At 36.1% G+C, this 25,442-nt stretch overlaps 1 long non-coding RNA gene across 1 annotated transcript; it reads left to right on the forward strand.

The window, feature by feature from the left end:
- Positions 1-4,566: 4,566 nt before the first annotated feature.
- Positions 4,567-23,230, forward strand: LOC118143867 (uncharacterized). Its single transcript, XR_004728362.3, has 3 exons — positions 4,567-4,637; positions 21,426-21,505; positions 23,120-23,230. It is a non-coding gene; the product is annotated as an uncharacterized LOC118143867 (long non-coding RNA).
- Positions 23,231-25,442: the final 2,212 nt, after the last annotated feature.

A 25,442-nucleotide genomic window follows, 5' to 3' on the forward strand; every position in this document is an offset into this window, starting at 1 on the left:
ATGGCAGTAAAAAACTAGCCTGGTATTTTCCTTGGAGGGAAACACATTCTGTATTTTATTTGACAGTAAACAAACCTGCCATTTTCTCCACAGGGAAACATTCTCACAATTTTCCAGCACTGCTCTACATGCAAACATCCTTCATAAGTTAATGATTGGTGCTTCAGCTTGCAGGGCATCTAGAATGTAAGAGACCTATGGAGAACTGTGAAACTTTCAGTAATGTAATTATTGTAGGCAAATCTCCCATTAAAATGTAAAATATAAACTACTCATTCATCTGTAAATACTTATCAAAGATTTGTTGTATTCCATGGATATAACCCTAAAGAAACACAACCCTTGATTCATAGAGCTTATATTCTTCTATATCGATATAAATAAAAACCAAATATATTAAAAATACATTATTCTATGAAAAGATATACGTGATGACATGACATGATATGTTGTAACAACACGGTATCACATCATGTAATAAATTAAGTAAATGTGCTTATAAACCATTTTGCTCCTAAGAGGGTCAGAGATAGCATATTTTAAATAGAAAAATAATTCTTTTTATGGCAAAGAAAATTCCAAAAGGATATTTCTGTTGCTAATTATATATGGGCTATTGTTTTTAAAACGACTGAAAATTTTAAGTATTATTTATACTCAAACAATTTTCTAGTAAACTTAAAGCATGTTGTGAAAATAACTATGTGAAACAACTATGTGGAAACAAATATAAAAAATATTTCAAACAAACGAATAATTGACCTGCATTTCCTAGAAGCTTTAAGTAATGCCCAGACACTGTCTCATGCCCAGCAGTGCAACTTCCTTTGGGAGGTTCAGTTGGTCATACCACCCACACACTTTTGATCATTACCTACATATGCAGTGGTCATGTCAGTAGCTAATTGCCCACGTTACTTTCTTCATTTTTCTTGTTAAAAAGAGATTTTTTTTTTAAATGAGCTCAATATATCAGCCTTTTTAGCAGGATTATTAATAATATGCATACCCTCATTCATTATTTGGTGTTCCTTTTTTTTCTGAGCTCTTCCTTCTCTGATAAATCTGTAAAGTATCTCGAACACTGTTAAAAATCATTTGCTCCCTCTTTACTTTGCTAACCCTTTTACCTGCAAGTACAAAAAAATACATGCCGAATAGTCTATTTTTTCTTAACTACTCTGGCTTGACGTTGTCCAAATTTGCCAAATTTATTCACTTAAATTTTAAAGCTTAAAATAATATTTTTAGCATAAGCAGAATAGGATAAGGCTTTTTATCACCTTTTTTATTTTTATTTTTTTGAGACAGAGTCTCACTTTGTCACCCAAGCTGGAGTGCAGTGAGTGGCACAATCACGGCTCACTGCAGCCTCGAACTCCCAGGTCTAAGTGATCCTCCTACCTCAGCTTCCCAAATAGCTAGGAGTACAAGCACACACCATCATGCCCAACTATATAAGACTTTTTAAATGTGTAAACATAAAACAGTGAAATAAAATACACAAAGCATAAGAATCAACAATACAACAAAAATACACTGTCAAAATATCTAATGTACTTCATAAGTATACACACCTACTATATATCCCTAAAAATTAAAAATTAAAGTAATGCAGTAATTTATATGGAAATATTACTATAATTTCCTAGAAGCCAGGGTCAAAAAGAAAACATAATACTTAAAAAAAAATCACTTTCATTATATTCTCCAAGAAGGCATTTTCTCCCTGTGCTAAAGTTTAAAAGAAATTTCCTGTTTAAGCTAACATATAAGAACATTGAATAAAACAATGTGATTTTTTACCACATTACTTAACCTTCCTGACTCTTGTTCTTCATTTGCAAAATTGGTTAAGTATTGTATATCTTCCAAGGTTGGTAAGATAGAAATTACAAAATTTATTTTTCATTGAACAAATATTATCTAAGTTTCTTAGAATTTCAGGCATAGTTCTAGGTGCTGAAGATAAACAGGGAACCAACAAGTGTCTGCCTCAGGAGTCTGTGTTTTATAAGGAAAGAGAGAAAATAAACAAATGGAAAGGTTATAGCACAGCTGACAACAGTTAGTGTTTTGAAGAAAAATAGTAGAGGTTAAGGGGAAGGTGACAGTGTATGTGTTTTAAATAATCTGCTCAGCCTAGTTTCTTTCTTTTAGATGGAGTTTCATTCTTGCTGTCCAGGCTGGAGTGCAATGGTACAATCTCTGCTCACCACAACCTCCGCCTCCGGGGTTCAAGCGATTCTCCTGCTTCAGCCTCCCGAGTAGCTGGGATTACAGGCATGTGCCACCACACCCAGCTAATTTTGTATTTTTATTAGAGACAGGGTTTCCCCATGTTGGTCAGGCTGGTCTTAAACTCCTGATCTCAGGCAATCTGCCCACCTTGGCCTACTAAAGTGCTGGGATTACTGGCAGGAGCCACCACATCTGGCTACAATTTTTATTAAAGTGAAATTAGATTAGAGACATTAATGATGTAAGGGAGAAAACTCTGGAAAAGAAGGATTTCTGCAAGAAGGAATGGCAAGAACAGTGTCCCTAGAGGAGGAAAAAGCACACATTTGGGCAATAGTGAGACTGCTAGTCAGCCAAAGAAGAATAACTGAAGAGAGGAATGGGCTGGGAGAATAGGAGAAAGGTTCCAAGACACAGGCAGGGGTAAATCTCAGAGTCCCTTTTTATCTATGGCAAGGAGTTTGGACTTTATTCGAATGTAATTGGAAACACTGGTAGGCTTTGATCTATGACATTACTTCATGTCTTAAAAAAAAAAAAAGTCACTAGGACACCTCTGTTGTGTACTGACAACTGACCTGCAGCATAACAGGAATGTAACCCTGGATGTCAGTAAGTTAGCTGTCAGGGTACTTCAGGAGGCTTAGCTAGGGAGGTTGCTTAAGGTTGTGAGAAGGGGTCAAGTTTATACTGTGCTTTGAGCATAAATATCAGGATCTGATGCTGATGGAGCAGATGGGATATATCATGAAGAAAAGTAAGGATGACTCCATGGAGAGTAGGTTTTGGAGGGAAATCTACCACTGTGGTTTGGACATTTGAAGTTAGGCATACCCTTTTTTCACCCAAGTGGAGGTGGCATACAGATGGTTAAACATACTAGTCTGGGGCTCAGGGAACAGGCTGGTGGGTGGCACTGAAAGCCATAGGATTACAGCTTTCAATAGGATTGGCTAATGAGTGAATATACATAAAGAAAAGAGGGCCAAGGATTTAGCATTGGGACGTTTCAGCATTTAAAGGACGAAAGGAATATGAGAAGTCTGGAAAAGTGACTGAAAACAAACATTCAATACAATGAAAGGAAACCCAGGGGAATGTAATATCCTAGAAGACCCATGAAAAACTTGTTTCAGAAGTAGAAAGACAATCTTTAATGTGAAATGCTGTTGAGATCAAGTCAGTAAATGCTAAGAATAGACTTTAGATTTGGCAGGATAGAGACGGTTGGTGACCTTGGTATAGTGAGTTTGAAAGCCTGAGTGATGTCAGTTTAGGAGAACGTGGGAGGTGAGGAAATGGAGATATGAAATACACACAACTCTAATGTGAATTTCTGGAAAGATTTTACACTTCATTTCCACTCCCATACAGTTTTCCACCAAACTCTTTTCCAGACCTCCTGGATCTTAAACTTCCAATCGTTCCCCTTCCAGGTCCCTGAAAAACCAACCAATATAGTAACTACAGACTGTGGACATCCCATCCAGGCCATTTCATTTTTCATACAGAGTAGATAATCAACTGCATCATCCCCAGAGTTCTGCCCACTGGGAAGAATACTCTTCACCACTATCTTTCAAGGTCATCCCTGAGTTAAGCAGCAGAGCATCTTCAGTTTACCTGAAGATATTAAGCACTAGCTTTTTCCTCCTCTACTAGCTGGCCATGCAGGACTCCGTACAGCCACAGATATGAGCAACATATATGAATAAGAGATACCAGAACAATGGTGGTAATGACAGGAGCCTGCTCCTCACCCTGCTCTGGCCTGATCTGAGGTGTACAACTTCCTCCTTACAATGTATTGCTGGGCCCACTGAACCTTATTTTTTGGGAAGCCTACCAGACCCCAGTTCATGATAGTTAGCTCTGACTGCATAATAAATGCATGCCTAATGGTCATATGTTCATTCTCTTCTGGAGCCCAGGAGGATGCCAGCTGCTATTTTTTTAAATGGTGTGTAATTTGTATGCTAAAGATATCATGGTTTTGCTCCAGAAACCAAAGGCTCCATATTATCACCATTCTCCTGGGGCTTGCCATAAATTTCATGTGGTCTTATTTCAACTACAGATATATCTAAAAACAGAGTCTATAATCCCCATCTCAGATGCTGCTTGCTGAAGAGCCCAACTGCAAGAGGCCTCTAATGTCTTTCATTTGTAAGTTTTAAAGTAATAGATATGCTATAATGAAACCATTATTCCCTTTAAATAATAAAGCCTAGACAAAAAGTTGAAATCCCTTATTCGATAAAATATAAAGTTAATATAATGCAGTCTCATGATGCTAGTACTAACATGCTGGTTTTTCTTTTTTTAAGATTACACCACTGAGACTTCACTGATGTATAGTACTTAGGAGTGAGATGTTAATCTGACAAATGACAATGGTAAGTACTAAAGAATTGTTATAGTTTAGTCAGTTGAGGGCCACACAGTCAGTTTTAAGATATTTTGTCACATTAATTGCTGCTAAATAATCCCAAATATGCTATCATGTAGATTTGGAATTGAATTTACCTTTCCATTTTTAAACCAAATAATCCCAAAGCTAGAATCTGTTTATCTAGCCAATCTACCATGAAATCTAGAAGCTAGAACTACAATTTTGAGATATTTCATATCTTTTCTGGATGGAAAACTATTGGTCTTTAATTATATCTCAAGTCAACTTATTTAACATAATACTATTTTGCCCTAAAGCTCCTGTGACACAAATGTTTACAGAAAAAAAGCCATCGAAACCTGAATCATATTTTCTTTAGAACATATAATTCTACGATAGAGTTTTAAAGGAAATTTCTAAAAGAGAGGATGTTACATGAGCTCTAACCTGTAGCACTGACCCTATGGAGTCTCTTAGTTCAAGAAAAAGGAAAAAAAAAATACTTTCTGTTAATCAGTAGATCACTGACAGTAAAGCTCTAAGCTATAGAACTGACCCTGTGGAGTCTCTTAGTTTAAAAAAAAATTACTTCCAGTTTATCAGTAGATCAGTCTGTCAGATCACTGACAATAAAGTTGCTAATGATACCTTGAGCTTTTAAATTGGATTACTTGATCTGCTAGACCAACCAGTGGTTTTCAAAATATGCTGTAAAAGGGAGGTGAAAATGCATTGGTCAGGGCCAAATCAACCACATCCCTGTTCCAGCCTTCATGAAAAAGGAACTCTGCTGTCTGTTTCACATTGTAAGCTCCTGAAAAAGAGTAGCTTTGGAAGACAATCTTGGGGAGATACAATCCTCAGCACATGGCACTGTCCGTACAGCTGACTTGATCTGTGCTAAAACTGTAAATTTCTAAGCCTATTACTGTCAAATACTGCATTAAAAATTTGAGAACTACAGTCAATATCTCTGTGGAAAAAGAAGAGACATCCAAAAGGTGGATTTTGAGGCAGGGCACAGTGGCTCATGCCCGTAATCCCAACACTCTGGCTGAAGCAGGTGAATCATTTGAAGTCAGGAGTTCAAGACCAGCCATGGCTAACATGGTGAAACCTCATCTCTAACAAAAAGATACAAAACTTAGCTGGACCTGATGGCATGTGCCTGTAATCCCAGCTTCTTTGGAGGCTGAGGCAGGAGAATTGCATGAACTCAGGGGGCAGAGGTGCAGTGAGCCAAGATTGTGCTACTGCACTCCAGCCTGGGCCACAGAGCAAGACTCCATCTCAAAATAAGTGAATTAATTTTAAAAGGTGGATTTTTGCAAGCAAAAAAAAAACTATTCAGAATTTTATTGGGGAAACTAAACGCTGTTATTCAATTAAATGAAATTATACATTAAAAACTATAGTTTTCTCTTAATCCTTAAATTCAGCTTGCCAATCTAAATATTTTATTTGTGATTGTGCAGATTTTAATAATTTTTTTAAATGAATAATGTTTGGTCTCATTTACACATATATTTTCTCAGACATTTAAATGGCATTCATAAATGTATAGATTCTTTTTTATTTTAAAACATTTTAACTAAATTAGTTAACCAGATCTTTCCAAGTACCAAAACAATTTTGTTAATCTAAAAATTAAACATAAAAATGCAAGGAGATTTACATTTTCTTAAAAGTTCTATTTTTGAAAAGGAACACATTAAAATTTCAACTTAAAATCTTTTCTAAATTGCTCAATTACATTTGAAATTAGAGTTGTAGTCTTTGTGTTAAGAGCCAAAATTACCTTACATATTGACCTAAATAAAATATCAACCATACACAAATTCGTTCTAACAAAATATTCATACTATTTTAAAATTTCTTTTTATAGTAGATTCTATGGTGTGCTGCTGTGGCAGATTATATTTTCCAAAAATTATCACAACAGTATTTCTGGTCTCACCTCACTCCGCATCAAACAGCAGAATCTGTTTTTCTAGCTCTTAAACTGAGCAAGATTTTGCAATTGCCACAAAAAAAAAAAAGGAAGAAAAAAAGGAATTTAGAGGAAATGATGTTTCCACCATGTTGTGAGGAAGCCCAGGCCACACGGGGTGGCCGACAACCCAAACCCAGGTACTGGTTCACAACCAGCATCAACAAACAAACATGAGTGGCAAGTCTCCAGTTAATTTCAACGTCCAGTCTTTGAGTCATTGTAATTATGTTGAGTGGAACAAAAAAGGACTATCCCCACTGAGCCATGCCCAAATTGTAATTTGTGGTCAAAATCCATGTTGTTGTGTTAAGCCACCAAATTTTGGGGTGGATTGTTGAGTACCAGTACATAATTAACACAGCTGTTCAGAAACCCACTTTAGAAATGTGGTGACCATTTCTCTAGCTAATGGTAATGTGGACAGCTAGTGGGAAAGCTGTCAATCAAATCACTCTCTGGAAGTGGCCCTTTGTTAAGGAGATTTGCTTCAAAATTCCCTGGATAACTTTTAGTCCCAAATTCAGCTCATATCAAATAACTGGTTGATGGAGAGGTGCAAACTAACAACTACTTGCCCTAAGCCTTATCAAGATAGAAGAACACTGAATGGCCATCTCAGCACACAAGCTCCCTGTGGATTCTATGAGACCTTTATGGGGATGCACCCACATCAACTCTTCTTTTTGGGGAGAGCCCCTTCCAAAAAAGCTCTTACACACAAATCATCTCAGAATCTGTTTCCCTGGAATCCAACCTAAGATACCTTTCTACTCTTATTTTTTAAGTCTTCCCAGGATTAAAATATGCACTCTCACTCATAGAGGCAATTACCTAAGCTTTTGAATGGCATGCTGAGTGGATTCTTATTGGCCATTCTGATGTGACATCCTAAACTCTATTTCATTTTTCTGTGTTAATAATTTTTTACTCAAAGGAGATAATCATGTAGGCCAAATTCTTTGATTCAGTACTAATAGAAGTCAGCAAAACATGCAGCTCCATCATTCAGGATCCAATCAGGAGGCAATAACCATGGTAGTTATTTGAATTTAATGAAAAGAATTGTTAATTAGTAGAAGATGGATAAGAGAGGTAAAAGAGGACTTGCAAGAAGTGGCAAGTACAAAAAAGTGACTACTACCTCTGAGCCGAGGGGGTACGGACAATAACAAAACAAAACAAGCTAAAACAAATGAAAAAAGTTAATGACTAGGAATTCTTGCTGCCAAGGTTGAGAGGCAGAGTTCTTCCAGTATAGGAAACATGTAGACTTCTGGTTGCAGAGAAATTCCCAGAGGCTGTGCATGTGAGGCAGTCTGTAGAAGTGCCCACAGTTGCTGCAGGGTGTGGTCAGGAAGTGCTAGAAGTTCAGAATTGGTTGTTGGCAAGATCATGACATGAAGGCACAGCCAAATTGCTTCTGTGGGAGCTCTTGAAATTTTGCACTGAATAATAAAAATGGAAGACCAGAGCCACAAAGGGAAGTATCTTCCTTTATTACAGGCTTGCAGGATCTCTCCAGTGCCTTCTATTGATAATGCCTAGCATTTTGTCCATTGGCAAAGTAAACACGTTACTTGGGTTGTATCATTATCATGAAGCGTAGGAAGAAATAGATTTGGAGCCGAAAGAAAATAACACATTATTGGAACACCAAGTTAATCACTTGATTGGATTTTGCATTTCTTTTGCTCTTTATAAACCTGCGTCACTAAAAGCTTAAAGACCTTTGAACTTGACAGAATTCTGCACAATTTCATTCTTCAACCATACATCTTTAACTGATATTTAAAATGCTATCTGATTGGATTTTGGCTACCTCACATGACTTTATAACTTGCTTTTGCACCATTTGAGATCAGTTTATAGTCCTGATGCATTGTACAAATTTACTTTTGTTAGCTCAAACAAAGCAGTTTATTTTAATGAAGTTTGTGGGAATAATTAAGACAGGAATAGGAATCTTAGCCACGTAATCAGTCTTCACCAGAACACAGGGAAGAGAGTCATAGTTGACTCTTTATATTAGTTGTCGTTAGTTGTCTCTGAAATCAGAACACACTCAGGTAGTAGCATATCTAAGGTTGAACCAGTGACTGCATTACCTCGTTGCCTCCCTGACAGTGGTAATTAATGATTCTTTCTCATGTGGTCTCTCAGTTGATCTGTATGTTTTTCTTCTGCACCTACCAACTAAATACATTACTTTTACTCTGTAATGATCTTGTTTTCTACTTCACAGCATATACTGATTTCGAATTTATCCTTAATTATGGCTTCATCTCCCTTCTAGCAACTACACATTGCCTTTTCTCTATGAGTCTTTTAGCTTATGTTTCTGCTACTAACATGTTGATATTTTCTCCATATCTCTAGTTCAAATTACAAAGAAGCAGACTTTTATTGATTTGGCCAATTAATGATCTTTCTTCTTGGAAAGAACTTAATTTCAAACCACCTCATACGTTCCTAGCCATTCTATGGATTGACTCATTGAGTTGATGGTTAACTCCTGATCAAATCGGTAACTATCAGTAGCGTAAGTTCATGTGGCAAACAGTATGGCCACCAGCTCTATATTAGAAACCAAATAAAGTTGCTTCTCTCAGCAAAGGAATCTTCACATGAAAGGGATACATTGGGCTGGTGGGACAGACGAGAAACTTTGAAAGGTCCTGCATAGTACACCACTCAGTCTAAAAATACCAATGAAAGGGAGTTTCCTAAAGAAGTTCTCCTCACTGTTTCCCAACAGTGGCTTTTATAACTTTCTGTCAGCACCAACAGTGACTTCAGTTGACTGTGCTGATGAGCAATGATGGGATCTCCCATGGGTTTCTCTTTTTGACAGTTCCCTATGGCCCTACCAACAGCTTGCAAGCCTCTTGGAGAATAAACAGTTCACAATTGCCCTCTCAGCATAACATACAACTAAGCCGTTGCTGAGGCAAAGCCTTTTTACAGTTTTTATAGTCACCTCCGATTTGCCATTGGTGTTGTGATCATTTCAGTCAGCCCTCCTTGCCTCAGAGTCAGCTCAGCTGTCACAATGCACAATATTCTCTCTTGGGAGTAGGGGAAGTGGTGGCAGAGGGGGAAGGAGCTCACTCTACCCCCTCACAAATTATAAAGATGAAAACATGTTCATTTAATTTAAATCTTATTACTGTGAATTTGGACTTTGCTTTAATTCTTTTCTACCTTTGTAAAAACTATTTATTTAAAAAAGGCAAATTCAACATAGAAGCTGAGAGTTTGAAGAAACCCTTTAGATTATACAGTTAGTAAGCTTAATTTTAGAGATGAAGAGAAAAAGCTTAAAGCTCTTCCTCAAGTTCCTCCCAAAAAATGTTCAAGAGGTTACTTCCCTTCCCTCTGTCAGTAGATGAGACTAGAACTCAGGTTCTTGATTCTAAACCCAGTGCTTTTTCTACTATACCATGCTGCCCCCTTGTGTTAGTCAGATTTCTTAAGAATTAGTGATTTCATTCATAAGAACAAATTTTATCTAATTTAAAGAGCTATTTGCAAAACATGAATGTGCAAGCTCATTTAAAATGATCAGAAGAACTGACATAAACCTCCATTTCACAGTATTTTACCACTCGTATTACTATGCATACTTGAAAATATATTTGTCTTTTCTTCCAAGATTAAATTGTAAGTGTTCTTCTAATATTAAAAAATAAGGAATTTTTTGTTCCTAAAAGATAAGGAACAAACACAAAGTTATGTATTGTAGTGGGAGCGAATGGACAGTCTTACTTTTAAAAAAGTGCCATCTTTAATTAAACCTCAACCTGTCTTAATATATCAATGAGTCTTTTCTCCGTAGTTATAGATAGGGTTAATTGGTGTCCTGAGGCATCTTGGAGGTCTGTGAGAAAAATCACAGAATAAAGGGAATAGAAGAACCACTTTAGTATTAAACATTGTGAAAAATAATAGAAAAATAACCCAAATTAGAGTATAATAGTCAGTTTTACCATATATTTTCACTCAAACTCCTCCCAACAGAAAGTATATTTATAAATAGAAGAACAAAACCAATAAAAAAGAAGTAAAAAATTTAAAGAAAAAAATTCTGACTTGATATAAGAAGAATTTAAAAGTGTAGAACAGATGTATTGGGGGAAGACAGAAACAGAAGAAAAAATTGGATAACTAATAAATGAGATGAAGCAAAGAATTAATTATTGCACTAAGAAGGCTGATATATTGAGTTCATTTAAAAATGTCTTTAAGAAAGAATGAAGAAGAAAAATTTAAATAAGGAGGAACTAATAAAGACAATGAAAATTGCTTATAAAAATGTTAAGGGAAATGTGGAAGGCATTTTAAAATAGCCTACTGACTCAGAGGATCTTAAATAGGATTGTGAAATCCCTATTTATTTAACTTTGAATTTTCACAAACATGTAAATTACACCTTAAAATATATATCATTCAAGAAGGATTTCACAGGAGGTGCAGAATCAGTACACGTCTCTATTGCTGTCTTTTTCCTCTTACCTCTGAGTTTCTTTCTAATCAACTTTAAAGAGATTGCTAGCATAAAATGGCATTTGACTAGCATTCACCAATGCAGTCCATTCCAGAGTGCTACAATGTCAACAAATAGAGACAGTGCAAGTAAAAATACTGGGCTTGCTACGGTTTGAATGTTTGTGTCCTTCCAAAATTTATGCTGCAACTTAATCCTCAATGGTATACTACTAAGAAGTGTGGATTTGGGGAAGTGATGAGGTCTTGAGGACACTTTCATAAATGGATTAGTGCTCTTAAAAAGGGCAGGAGTGGCTGGTCTCAGTGGCTCATGCCTATAATCCCAGCACTTTGGGAGGCCAAGGGAGGAGGATCACCTGAGGTCAGGAGTTTGAAGCTGGCCTGGACAACATGGCAAAACCTGTCTCTACTAAAAATACAAAAATTCCCTGGGCATGGTGGTATGTGCCTATAATCCCAGCTACTTAGGAGGCTGAGGCAGGAGAATCACTTGAAGTTGGGAACAGGAGGTTGCAATGAGCCAAGACTGCACCACTGCACTCTAGCCTGGACAACAGAGCAAGATTCCATCTCAAAAAAGCAAATAGACAAACAAAAAGGGGCAGGAGGGAACTAGTCGGTGTCATTTTGTTTTTCCATCCCTTCTACCATCTGAGTTTGCTATCAAACATTTCAAGTTATCACTTGGAAGACCAGACATCGAACCCACCAGCACCTTGATCTTGGACTTCTAGCTTCCAGGACTGTGAGAAATAAATTTCCATTGTTTATAAATTACCCAGACTTGAGTATTTTGTTATAGCAGCACAAACAGACTAAGACAGGGCCTTAGAACTAAGCATCGGTAATGAAGTACAGAAGTTTTTGTTTGCTTGTTTTTGTTTTTGAGACAAAGGAATATCACTCTGTCACCCAGGATGGAGTGCAAGTGGCAAGATCTTGGCTCATTGCAACCTCTGCCTCCCGGGTTCAAGTGATTCTCCTGCCTTAGCCTCCTGAGTAGCTGGGATTGCAGGCACATACCACCACGTCTGGCTAATTTTTGTGTTTTTAGTAGAGAGGGGGTTTCGCTATGTTGGCGAGGCTGGTCATAAATTCCTGACTTCAGGTGATCCACCCACCTCAGCCTCCCAAAGTTCTGGGATTACAGGCAAAAGTCACAACACCTGGCCAGGCTGGGCTTTTCTTCTTTTTTAAGAGAAAATATTAACTGGTTTTCTTGCATATAACAGGTTATTTCTGCATATATTTGTTGCTGGCATATGAATGAATGTTTTATGTCATTGCAAATAGCTAATATATGTATGAAAAATGAAAAATCCATTTGAATCAGTGAATTGGTGGCCTGTTATAAAGTAAACACCACAAAATGTTCAACTTCCCTCAACTGTATCAAATAATTTTAATTGAAATAAGAATTTCGGCTTCGATTGAGGCTACCCATGTGATTCAACCAAATTTTTCACCTTAAAAACAGACTCATAATTATGGCTTCTACTAAATTAAAAGCCTCAACTCAGCAATTTTCAGAGGAAAACTATTTGTTCCAGGTAAATGTCAAACTAAATGAACAAAGTATCAAATGAAGAGCCATCACAAATATGATCATTTGCTCAATGCAGTTCAATTTTCTATCCAGCCAGCAATTTTTTTTTTTTTGTTAAGAAATGCATGCTTTAATGCTTCGGAGAACAGCCACAATCAAAACCATCTTGTCAATTCCATTCCCTGGAACTTCAGGAATAGAGTCCTCCTACCAGTTTCACAGAGTCCACACTGGCCTTCTTTTTCCATCCCTCCATCTTCCATTTCAGACAGTGTTGGTAATTGTTTTTTAATTGGTTCATTTACCTGAATGATTTATACTGCCTCAGGTAGGCACAGTTTAATTACATCCATTATAGTGCTTTAGATTATTTCACAAATAGATATGCTGTTGTCCTTCAAGACTGAAGATTCGTGCATATGAGTATTATCATTCATACTTCTCTGATGTAAAAAAAAGTCCAGTGCATGACTAACAATGATAAGAAATGATAGTTTACCAGGTGTGAACTATGTACCAGGCATTTTGCTAAGTGCTTTAGATGCATTATCTTATTTAACAGACATTTTCGTAAGAACAGAAATAAACAGAATCAATCATTGTCCACAGAGTTGCATTTATTTTGTAAAGAGACTATTTACAATTGTTTCTTCTCTATTTCTCAGATGACCAATTCTTTGCTCAAAATTGTCAGTTCACTTTGAGCAGTAATAACACACTGAGAAAAATCACTAAACAAACTAGGTAAAAAATCTAGCTTCATTCTTGATTCTGGCAATAACTGTGAGAACGTAATCCAGTTATTTAACCTTTGAATTTAGACCAGCTCTCTTGAAAGAACTCTTGTAGTTCTGACATAATGTGGCTCACTCCCTTCAAATTTCTGTTTCTCATTTTGATTGATTAGCTACTTGGGGTGCTGTCAAATCTTCTGTAGTATAACCTATGCTTGTATTTCAGTGTTCCCTTAAAATATAATTTCTGCCTAAACTGTTTAAAAACATTCTACTCATCATTCAGTTACTGTGAAGTTATGTACTGTTACACAAATGCTTTACCCAAGTAAGGACATTCTCTCAGGAACTACACTGGTTTCACAACTGAAAAGAACAAACAGCAAGTGAACAAATACAGTTATAAGCAAACTTAGAAAGTGTTCTAATAATAAAAAGATGATGTATAACTTCCACATAGCCTTCATTCTGTGTAAGTTCCGATGAACACAATAAAATATTTTTAAACATTTCCTATAATTAATTTGCATAAATGCACAATCACACATGTGAATTAAGAGGTATAATTTATACTTAAGAACCGATTCTGGTGTTGTTTACATCAAACAAAAAAATTCAAAAGGACTTTTCTGATTAACTGTGGGTCAATTTAAAGAGGCACATATTAGTATTAAGGCTTTATCCAATTATAAAGCTTTGTGCAAAAATCATATAACAAATATTTGGGGATGACATAAATTGTCTTGTTTTACCAACACATAATCTTAAGCAAACCTAAATATGCTTACAATATTTTTCTTACTTGTATTAAAACATTTTTAGCATTTACTTTGTATTGTACTTATGGTAATTGACAGACTTTTGTTAAATATCTACTCCCCAGCGTATACAATTTCTGACGATAGCGTTGTGTTTTTCTGCTTGTTCTGCAGTCTTAAGTGTAGGCAAACAGATCTAAGATTTTACATAAGTATTATTGTATAACAATTCTAGATTAACTGCCAGCACATTTAGATAGGATCACATCTGTACTCCTGCATTACATGTGCATGTTTCCATGATTCAATTAAGTTCACCTCACTCGTATATAAATATGAAACCGGAAGAAAAATAGAGTGAAGTGGGAGAGCTTAACTTAGAATTGTATCTTCCCTAAGAGATAGAAACGTATTTATTTCAAAGCATCCCTTGAGGCTTTTTGTACCCAGAGGATGAGCATGCAGGGGCTGAAAGCATTGTTGACTGGAAGGGATTTAGCAGTAGTACATATTTTACACACCTACCTGAAGGCACAGATATTTGTTTCTCATTTCTCCTTCTTAATCTAACTCTGTACTGTCCAATACAGTAGCCAATAACCACTTGTGGCTACTGAACACTTGAAATAAGCCTAGCCTGGATTTAGATGTTCAATAAGTGTAAAATACATACCAGATTTTGAAGAACAGACATATTAAAAATGTAAATTATACTCAGTATTTTTATATTAATCACATGTTGAAATAATACATTTTTATATATTGGATTAAATAATATATATTTTTAAAGTAATATTTTTACTCTTTTAAATATGGCTGCTCAAAAAGGTATAATTATACATATGGCTCAAATTATTTATACTTATTATTGACAATGTTGATATAGATTCAGACCACATTGTCTTTGATAATTATTTTATGTCATTGGGATATAGGTATGATGCAATCATTTCATGCCAAATGATGAGGAGCTTTTGAGTTCACCCAGACCCACTGTGGTCAAGATTTCCCGGACTGTTCTACTGAACCCCCTACCCTTGCATCCTACCTTGCCATCCTTCCTTCCCTTCCCTTCCCTCTGTCACGATGGTATCATTCTAAATTAAATAATTTAGACTTTGGGAAAATGCACTACACATCTAACACTATGTGCCAGACATAGGTCCCAACCCTTCACAACTATTATTTCAACTAACTTTTGTAACAATTCTATGAAGTGGTTTCCATTATAAAGTGGTTTCTCATTTTACAGATGAGAAAACTGAGGTACAGAGAATCTAGTAAATTTGCCCAAGGCCACAGAACTAGTCAAAAGCAAAATTATGGCAGTCTGGCCTCTGAGTATGAGCACACTTTTTTTTCACAATTCAAATGAAACTGGGTCTTTGCGAGTCAAGTAAAATTGACTTAAGCCTTTGTCAAACTTTGTTCAGATGCTGAAAGCCCTCCAAATTTCTCTCTTTCTCTGGCTTTGTCATTTTTACTAAACGATATCCCATAGATTCCCCAACCCCATTGCTATGTTCTTCACCCTTCTGGTATCCCCGATTACTCTCGTCCTCATGGAAATTTCAAATTTTGCATTTATTATGCACAGCAATTTTGCATTATTGGCCTCACTTGATAGATTCTTTGCCTTCCCACACATGTCCTCAGACTCATCTTTTTACAAATATGGAAAGGGAGAACAAATTTTAAGAAGGAAAAAAAAATCTATCCCCTTAGAAGATAGCAGCATCTGGAGATACTTGTGAATTTAAGTAACACTTTGTTTCTCACTATTACACTGGTAACAACTTTGTGTGAGAAATGTTGTTCTCATTATACACAGTAGGCAACTGAGTCACAGAATGTAAATAACATTTGCAAGTTCACAGTCACCAGGGAGCAGAAAAGAGATTCTTGCCAGGCATAGGGTCTATAACTCACTGTACTTAGTTGTGCTTCTTATCTGTACATGTTGCTTGAGGTTCTTCTGGGTGCTCTGTCCCGGGACCTGGCCCCATATGAAGCACACATATGCATCAGTTTAGATGACCATAATTCATACATGCATCATCAGCACACTGCCACCAGATACTGCTAGGATGCCTGGGCTACCCTTCTTGATGTCATGGCATTGTGCTGTTCAATAACTTAGGACAACACCCCTCTCCTATCACTTATATCATTCTCTTCCTTCAAGTTTTGGAAAGGAATTTATAGTCATGTGTTATTGTGATCACAAATAATGTCTTTGGCTAAACACTTATGTGGCTTAGAAAACAAAAATCCTCAATCTGTAATTATTATCACCATGCAGATAAAGAGAAGATGAAGGTCAGGCAGTGCTATATTCTCTCTGTTAAGTAAGAAAATAATAAATGCTTCCCAGACATGGAAAGATGGAAAAATTGAGCCTATTAGAAAAGAAATTATTAGTGAATCAAAAGTGGTTAAAAGAAATGTGAGTGTTCAGAACTTGACTGGAGAGCAAACTAATCAGCCAATGAAAACCTTTTGAGTTAATAATGAATGTCTCATCTCAACTTGAAAAAATCTGTCTGCTCTATTGGAAACATATAATATCAAAGGAGAGGAAAGCCGTCCCATAAAGGCATGGTAGCATTTGAACATCAATTTGACAGGTAGTGTAATTTCCTTACTAAGGACCGTGAATATCATATTGAAGCCTACTACAGAAATACTACTCAAATTCTCCAACATAACTCATCTGAATAGGAAAAGTTTCAGCACAAGTCAGAGGAGATATAGGGGAAAAGGCTGAGGCTGATGAATTTCACTTATGACCAAAAAAGCATGACCTTGACTTATTTCCATTTAATACTAATCTATTATCTCTAAACTAGGAACAAGTGAAACTGAAATCAGTCAGAAGCTGGAGTTATTTCTGCTCCAGATTTACTCTAAGTAGTGCTATGTCATCCGAATACATTTGTATGCAAGTGACAAGAGTCAGGGAATGTTCAGTTCTGATCTGTGCTTTTTTACTGTTTTAAGTACCAGGGAAAGATGATAGTGGTTAGACACCTCTGTTTCCAGCAAATGGTATGCATATAGAAGATGAGAAAAATATTTTATTAATCTTATTCCAGTGTTATCTTACATAATATATTCAGAAAGCAGCTTTTTATTGCCTATATAGAAAAAGTTTTGAGAAGTGTCAAGCTAATATTTCAATTGTTTTAAAATGTGTTTTTCCCTAGGCATCCCAAAAGTGGGTTATTGTGCAGGCTGTGAGGAAGGCATTCCATTTCCTTTTTTTTTTTGAAGTCTTGCTCTGTTGTCCAGGCTGGAGTGCAGTGGCATGATATCGGCTCACTGCAACCTCCACCTCCTGGGTTCAAGTGATTCTCAAATCCCAGCTCCTACTACTTACTACTAGTAACCTATGTCATTTGTTACTTGTTCTCTTTCATATAGATTGAACTTAAATAAGTTTTTTTGTTTGTTTCTTTTTTGAGACAGAGTCTCGGTCTGTCGCCCAGGCTGGAGTAAAGTGGTGTAATCTACACTCACCCCAATCTCCACCTCCTGGGTTCAAGCGATTCTCCAGCCTCAGCTTCCCAAGTAGCTGGGACTACAGGCATCCACCACCACACCTGGCTGATTTTGTATTTTTAGTAGAGACGGAGTTTCACCATGTTGGCCAGGCTGGTCTCAAACTCCTGACCTAAAGTGATCTGCCTGTCTCAGCCTCCCAAAGTGCTCGGATTACAGGCCTGCACCACTGCGCTTGGACTACATTCCATGTCAATATGATTAACCAGAATAGGGGAAATGTAACAGAAGTTATGATGACATCCCAACTCCTCAACAGTCTTGTGGATTCAGGTTTGGTTGCAGCTTCCAAGTAATCAGCCAAACTTCTTTAAATCATTTCTGAATGGCCTCTAAATCTTGGTTGAAACTCTATTCTGGTAAGACAAACATCTACGTGTATCATATGGAACTATAAACCATTGTCAACTTTAACACACATTAGGTAGACTTTGGTATTTCATAAGGAGAATCACTTGGAGCACAAGTCACACAACAGTGAGCTGTTGGTTATTTATTAAGCAGTGCTTCATTTTGTTTTCGAGAGTCAATAGTTCCAAATTAGATTTTATATTCAAATTAGATTTCATATTAAGATATGCATTTCCACCTTCTTTTGAAAAAATCGAGGGACCTAAACTTTCTCATTATAATAATTTGCAGTATCTGAGCATCTGAGACCTCTAAATTTTCAGCTCCTCACATCCCATACCACTAGTTGGCCAGCATCATGAATTTTAGGGTGCTAAAAAGCACTTGTAGGCATTTCATGTTGTAACTTTTATGGAGAGTCTAGATTCATGAAATTCCCCAACTTGGAGTGAAACTGATAAAGCACAAACTTTATATTCTCTGCTCCTATTTGCAGAAAATCACAAAATAACAAAAATTAGTACTAGTATTGAGTATGTAGTTTTCCACCTCCACAGGGCCCAGCATTGATTTTACTTTGTCTAGAAAACTCCCTTTTACACTTTCTGGAAAGCCTGTTTCCAAAGTGTACCCTATTATTTTATTTCCTTCTCTCCTACTTCAGTCTTTAAGGAGAAAACACAGTGTATCACAGAATAACTCACTCAAGTTACCATCCTCCTGCTGCTGTACTTTCCTGTTTCACTTCTTTCACTTCACTGTGAAAGTTGGACAACCCTTTGAAGAATTTTTAGCTTCTTATTTCTCAACAGCAATTGAACCTACTATGCCTACCTCCCAATAACACAGTTACTAAACCAGATCATGTAAATAAGCACACAGGTGGGCAGAGAAATGTGCTTTGCTTCATCACGCCATTTAACGCTTCTGGGACCATCTCAGAGGATGGAAGTGTTTGAGCCCATCCACCTCGTTTCTCTCTAGATTTTTCTTTCTAAATAATCTGCCTTATTTGATCTGTCACCTGAAATGTTGGTATTCTATTGAATTCTATGTTTGATCCTTTTAAAAAATCTGATTCCATTTTCCCAAGATTATCCCAGCCTTCCCCAAGGATTCTAACCCACTTTCTGTATGCTGATGGCTCCATGTCTATACAACAATCTTCCTTTTTCATAGCCTCATCATGGGATTTGCACACTTGCATTCATCCTCCACTCTACTGCCTGAGTAACATTCCTCAAAGCAAACTGATATGTCAAAAAATCTTTTATGGATTTGGGCTAAATTATAGGGTAAATTCCAAGTTCTTTAGATCGCCACACAAAGATCCTTACAATAGGGGCAACAACAATTATCTGTGTCATCTCTTTCACCATCACACACACTGTGCTCTGCTATGTGGAATTTCTAACCAGTTTTCTGCTTATTCCAGCCCCTTTACAACTCTGTGCCTTTAACATGCTGGTTTTTTTTCTTGTATATAATTTATCTCCCTGCTCCTTAATATGAATTTTCTCCTTCTTTCTTTAAGAGCTAAGTAAAAATGATGGAAACTTGCTAATCTCCACAATTAATGTAGTTGCCCAGGTCTCTGGGTTTTCAGAGTAATTCTTAGTTTATTTACATTACTGTATAGCCCCCATCCTCTCCCATTCTCAAAATAAATAGACTTACACTCTAGATTTTGAGATTCCTTAAGGGCAGAGATGGGGTTTCATATGTGAATTGTAAACACCTATTACAGAATCTATTGTATAGTAGGATAGAGGTAATTATAATTCAGTTCAAGAAAATTTATTATATCCTGGCTTTGCTGTGTTACTCTTCGAAATCTCCACAAACAAGCATATGAGTTAGAAATTATTAATGAAAGGTTTAAAAAGATTCATGGAAGAAGTTACTAAGTTAAAACTTGTAAATAGTAGAACTGGAATATTCATCTCCAAAGTCCATGCTTTATCTAGTATATATACATACCTTATAGTTTTGTTGGTACATCTTTGTTGAGTTAGTGAGTGGTTCATTAAATAAATAAAAGTTGCCCAATAAATCTTTGCCAATTTTCACAAAGTTAAATAGTAGGATAATATGCACTGTAATACTTCTTAAAAGTTCAAGACATGTTAGCATTAGTTCATTGCTACAACTAAGTTAATTCATTTCCTTGTATTCTTAAAAACTGAAAAATATTTCAGAGATTACTTTCCAAAGAGAATCGGTTTGCCTATTGAAAAAAGTATTTCACTCCGTTCCTTCAAAAACATACAAAGTTTCATAATTACATGTTTTAATATGCTATTAAACTGAATGTAAAGAAATAAAATAAAATTAATGCCAACTAGTACAAAGGTTTTTGTTTGTCATTTTATGTGTCTTTTAAGGTTATCACTATTAGCTTCATTTAAGTTTCAATTATTTTATTGTAAATCAGGTCACTGAAAAGCCAATCAATTACTTAAAAACACTTTTGGGATTACTTTTAACAAGAGAAACTCTATTAGTGTACTATATAGCATTAAGTCAGTTTTGGTAATCATTTTATATAGTTACAAGTATATTCCTTTTTAGCTGCATTATAAAATGCTAATAACAATATCATTAATTAGTAATACATATTCATTGAAATTTAGTGACTTCAAGACCTATCTAGCTTCATATTTATATTGTCCTTTGGGACATATATTACAGATCTAATATTACATCCGGCTATCGATAGCAAGAATTAAACAGACCTATGAAATCATCTAGCTAGCCCAAAGGTTTTATGACAAAGAAAATGAGGACCAGAAAGTCCCACATCCTTTGTCCAATGTGACCACCCCAAGAAGATGACCAAAGACTGGAACTCGGTCTTTACACTCCTTAGTAAATTTTTTTCTGCTAAAATTAATGTCTATTTATTTTCTGTAATGAAATAACAGGAAAATTACTGGATAAAGATAGTTTACTCCAGGTATGAAATCTATTTTTCTTTTCTTGGTTTTCCTTTCTATGGTATTAGCCTTTACTACATTAATGCCACATAAATACCAACAGATCAGTTTGTTTGGTCCAATCTGTTTAAGCAATTAGCTTGACTAATTAAATGACTAAATTACTGGTTAACAAGAGTGTCTAGTCAATTCATGTTGAAGTAACTAGTCCAACTGGTTGTTTGCTTATAAGCAAATAACCTAGCTGGTTGAGGAAATGTTTTATTTTTTATTCTATTGATTTGGTGCAGATTCGACTTCTGAATGAGACCATAGTCAATTGTTAAGTGTGTTGTCATAAACTCACGACAACTTTTTTCACATAACATCAAGTGACCACTTTGACTTAATTTTCATCTTTCTCCTAGTAACTCTGGCATCATGTTTCCAAAGAAGATGGTGTGTTCTGGGCTTCCTTGATTCTCTTCTGAAAGTCATCTAAAAGAAGGTAAGTTGGGCCGGGTGCGTTGGCAGTAATCCCAGCACTTTGGGAGGCCGAGGCGGGTGGATCATGAGGTCAAGAGCTTGAGACCATCTTGGTCAACATGGTAAGACCCCCGTCTCTACTAAAAATACAAAAAATTAGCTGGGCATGGTGGCGCGTGCCTGTAATCCTAGCTACTCAGGAGGCTGAGGCAGGAGAATTGACTGAACCCAGGAGGCGGAGGTTGCAGTGAGCTCAGATCGTGCCATTGAACTCCAGCCTGGGTCACAAGAGCGAAACTCCATCTCAGAAAAAAAAAAAAGAAGGTAAGTTGGTGGTGTTTGCAGCCTGGGAATTCAGGCCTTTAGGAAACAGAGGAAAACTAGATTAATAATAACTCATGTGAAAAAGTAAACAGAGAACAGAAACAAAGAATGAGAGATAAAAAGTAAGAAAACAGAATTTTGTGAATGTAAAATATTATTATATAATTTTTATAAAAATGTCATTTAGTTATACTGCTTTGCTCAAAGCTTAGAAACATTTTCAACAACTAGAAAAGAATTTGCTCCTACTTAAATGTTGATCTAATCGTTGATCTGATCAAATCTGTATTGAGTGGCTATCATATAAAAAAGTTGATGCCAAAACAAAGGTATGTGCTGCAGAAACTAAACACGTACTTTTCAGCTCGTGATTTGCTGCTGAAAAATGTCCAGGAATTGTTATGAGGGAGTAGTCAATTCTCTGTGCTCCTCTAAGGGACCTCAGCTCCCTCACATTATTTCAAATGCTTGCTTCTCTGGAGATTATGTGACAAACAAGGTTGGGGTGGATGAGAAGTGATTTAGCCACCTCTAAAAATTATTTTCTCTGGTGCATCCAAATTGTCTCAAATAATTTTTCCTAGGAAATAGATTTCAGTTTATGTCATACAGAGGAGGAAATTCAGAAAAGAGAAAAAGAAGCACAAGAAGCACATGTCAAAAGATAAAATAGTGTAGCAGAAGGATTCATTGCCTAGGTAACTTTTTTCTTCTCTCATTTTACTTTGCGGTAAGTTCTCAATGGACTGATTCATTTAAGCTATGATTTTTATTCATATTTTTAAGCTGTTGGGCCTGATGTTGAAATCTCCCTTGTCACCAGTTAGACTTACTAGTTTTAATGATTTGGGTTTTAAATGAAGGTCATTATATAATATCCTGCATTGCATGCAGATTATAAAGTTCCTGCCAGCTTTGCCTTTTAATTAAATTATTCTTTCAAGTGGAATATAGGAGTAGGAAGTCCATCTTCTTTTTATATTGAAGAGGCTCTATAGCCAAACTTTCTTGCTTTATTACTAATGAAATTTAAAATAATGTTCTTGAATAAACGTTGATTGTGTTTAAAAGAATTATTTGTTTAACACATCTTTATTACCACCCAATTCAATTACCCATATTCTACAGATAATGGCATCTAACATGGCATATATACATATATACCTACATACACACATACATATATATGATACATGCATGTATACATGTAGGTTTATATATACACACATATATATGTATGTGTGTGTGTATATATATGTGTGTATGTATATATATGTGTGTGTATATATACTATTTTATCCTTGATTTTCAGACATCTCTGACACACAGCTGAACAAAGAAGAAAAAGAGAGTTGTAGAGTGTCAGTTTAGTAGAGAAACATAATACGTGACACTGAGTCTGTTGATTAACACTTCTGAAGAGGTGAGTAACCAGAAGTCTGGGGGAAATGGGAAGGAGACAGGGTTACTGGAAGGAGCAGAATTATGGGAGAAGCTTTATGAGTGAAGTCCCTTGGCTCTGGGCAGCAATACTGGCATATTTCATCTAGCAGCTTAATGCTCTGAGATGGGTATCCACTGCAAGGAGAGAAGGAAGAGATTCACTGCCTCTGGTTGGAAGCAGATCAACCTGCTAAGGCATGGAAAGCCGACAGTGGCAACAAATGTGATAGGGACATGCAATATTTTTGGGCAATGACAACAATGTTCCCAGGCCATACTGGCTTATGATGGTTAGGACCACTTCAGTAGACTGAGAGACCAAGAATTTATGTGTGAGATAGAGGAAAATGAAAATTCTTGGGTTACAGGGTGAACACACAAGGCTAAATAGGCAATCATGATACCATAAATAATTCATCTGGGAAGTCATATTTCAGGGCCAAGGTTTTAAAAATCATCCAGAATAGACCCACCATCTTAGGAAAGTTGAGTAGGCCTTGAAAGAAAACTGAACAGAGAATCAGAAAGGTAGCTTTCTGGGGGAATGTAGGTACAGCAGTAAAGACCAGTCTTCGTTCTGTCTATCTACTGCACCTTAAACTGTGTCATAAATATTGACCAGAAATATCAGCAGATGACATCTGAATGCTTTTGAAATTTTGTTTCTGAGGGTTACTCTTCTAACCTCTCTATATGGTCTCTTCAATCTGGAATAATAAACAGTTGTTGGGTGGCATCCTTAAGTCAGTGATCTGATTAGACTAGCAACTTCCAAGGTCCCCACCACCCTTTTTTCTAACACTATCTGCTGAACTCTAGGATTGACAGTCTGCGCTTCAGTCTAAAACCGGAGTAGCTCTGCATCTGTTCGATGATGAATAATGCAGGGCCCCTTGTTTATTTGCTTGCTCTGAAATCTTACCCTGTTTTTCAGCATCCCTTTCTAGGTCCAATATATAACTAATTGTTGGCAGATGTAGAAAGTATTTTGAGCCAAGATATAGTATTTGTTTGCACTGTCTAGTTTTTCAGCCTTAACAAATATCAGGTCATAGCAGCTGGTTTTTATCAAAGCTCTGTATACTATAGTCCATCCACCTGACAAAACAAGATTTTCTCACATGACCTTCATTTGAAAGCATTAAACATGGGCATTCCTCCAAAGTAATAGAGACATTTTGTTGAAAATTTATAATTAAATTAATGAATTGGCTTAATTTAATTGTGTTTATTTACATGTAAATGACTATCTTGCAGTACACAGGTTAAAGTGTGTCATTTTTAAAACATTCATTAAGATGTGCAGTTTTAGCTTATGGTGAATTTTAATATTAATTTCAGGCTTAAAATTAATATTTAACCCTTATGCTCTACGTAGGCATCACTCATCACAAAAGCTTACCAGTCACTTTTTATCCTTAGTGTAAAAGAGTGATCTCATGTCAAAGCTATAGTAAACAGCATGAGTTGGATCTAGCACACTAATTTTGTATTAACATTCCTTTCTTTACTGACAGGGCCTTCACTTTCCCCTTACATGCCAGAGTCAGTATGGTAAATTATTTTCATGACCTCCCTCATTGTTTTAAATAAATAAAAGATTAGCATTTTAGCCACCCTGTTTACATTAATCTACAAATTTCATAAGCCACAGTAGTGTTTATGTTTTCAACTTTCATGCATTTTTTTCCATGGGTGCATGAGTTCATTTGATTTGTTTCAACTATCCAAAATATTTTAAGAGCACCGCACTGTGGAGAAGTATTTATTTGAAGTAGCTGTGGATAATTTGTAAACTCTATGATGATACACTGGTCTTTAATAACGAAACAGAATGGCTTTTATTCTGTAGTCTACCTGACACTGTGGGGAATAAAATCTCAAAGAGACCTAAGCTAGCTTTATTAAAATGATTTTAGTTTTGTATTATATCTTCTCCTTGAGATGTAATGCATTTAAAATGATGTGATTCAAAGGCAATTTTACCTGTTTTTATACCATCCTGTGCAGTTATGAGATATTTTACAGGGCTGTAGAATAAAAGTTGTCTGAATCTCAAAGCCTTACTAAACAATAATTTAAAAGTCTACATGGTTAGAAAAGCATGAACAAAATCTCACCTTTAGTTTTGGAAAATGTTGAAAGTAAATTTATTTGAGAAAGTTTAAAATACCTTACAATACCAAATATAA

This window comes from Callithrix jacchus, chromosome 11 (assembly GCF_049354715.1).
Source record: "Callithrix jacchus isolate 240 chromosome 11, calJac240_pri, whole genome shotgun sequence".
Lineage (NCBI taxonomy): Eukaryota > Metazoa > Chordata > Mammalia > Primates > Cebidae > Callithrix > Callithrix jacchus.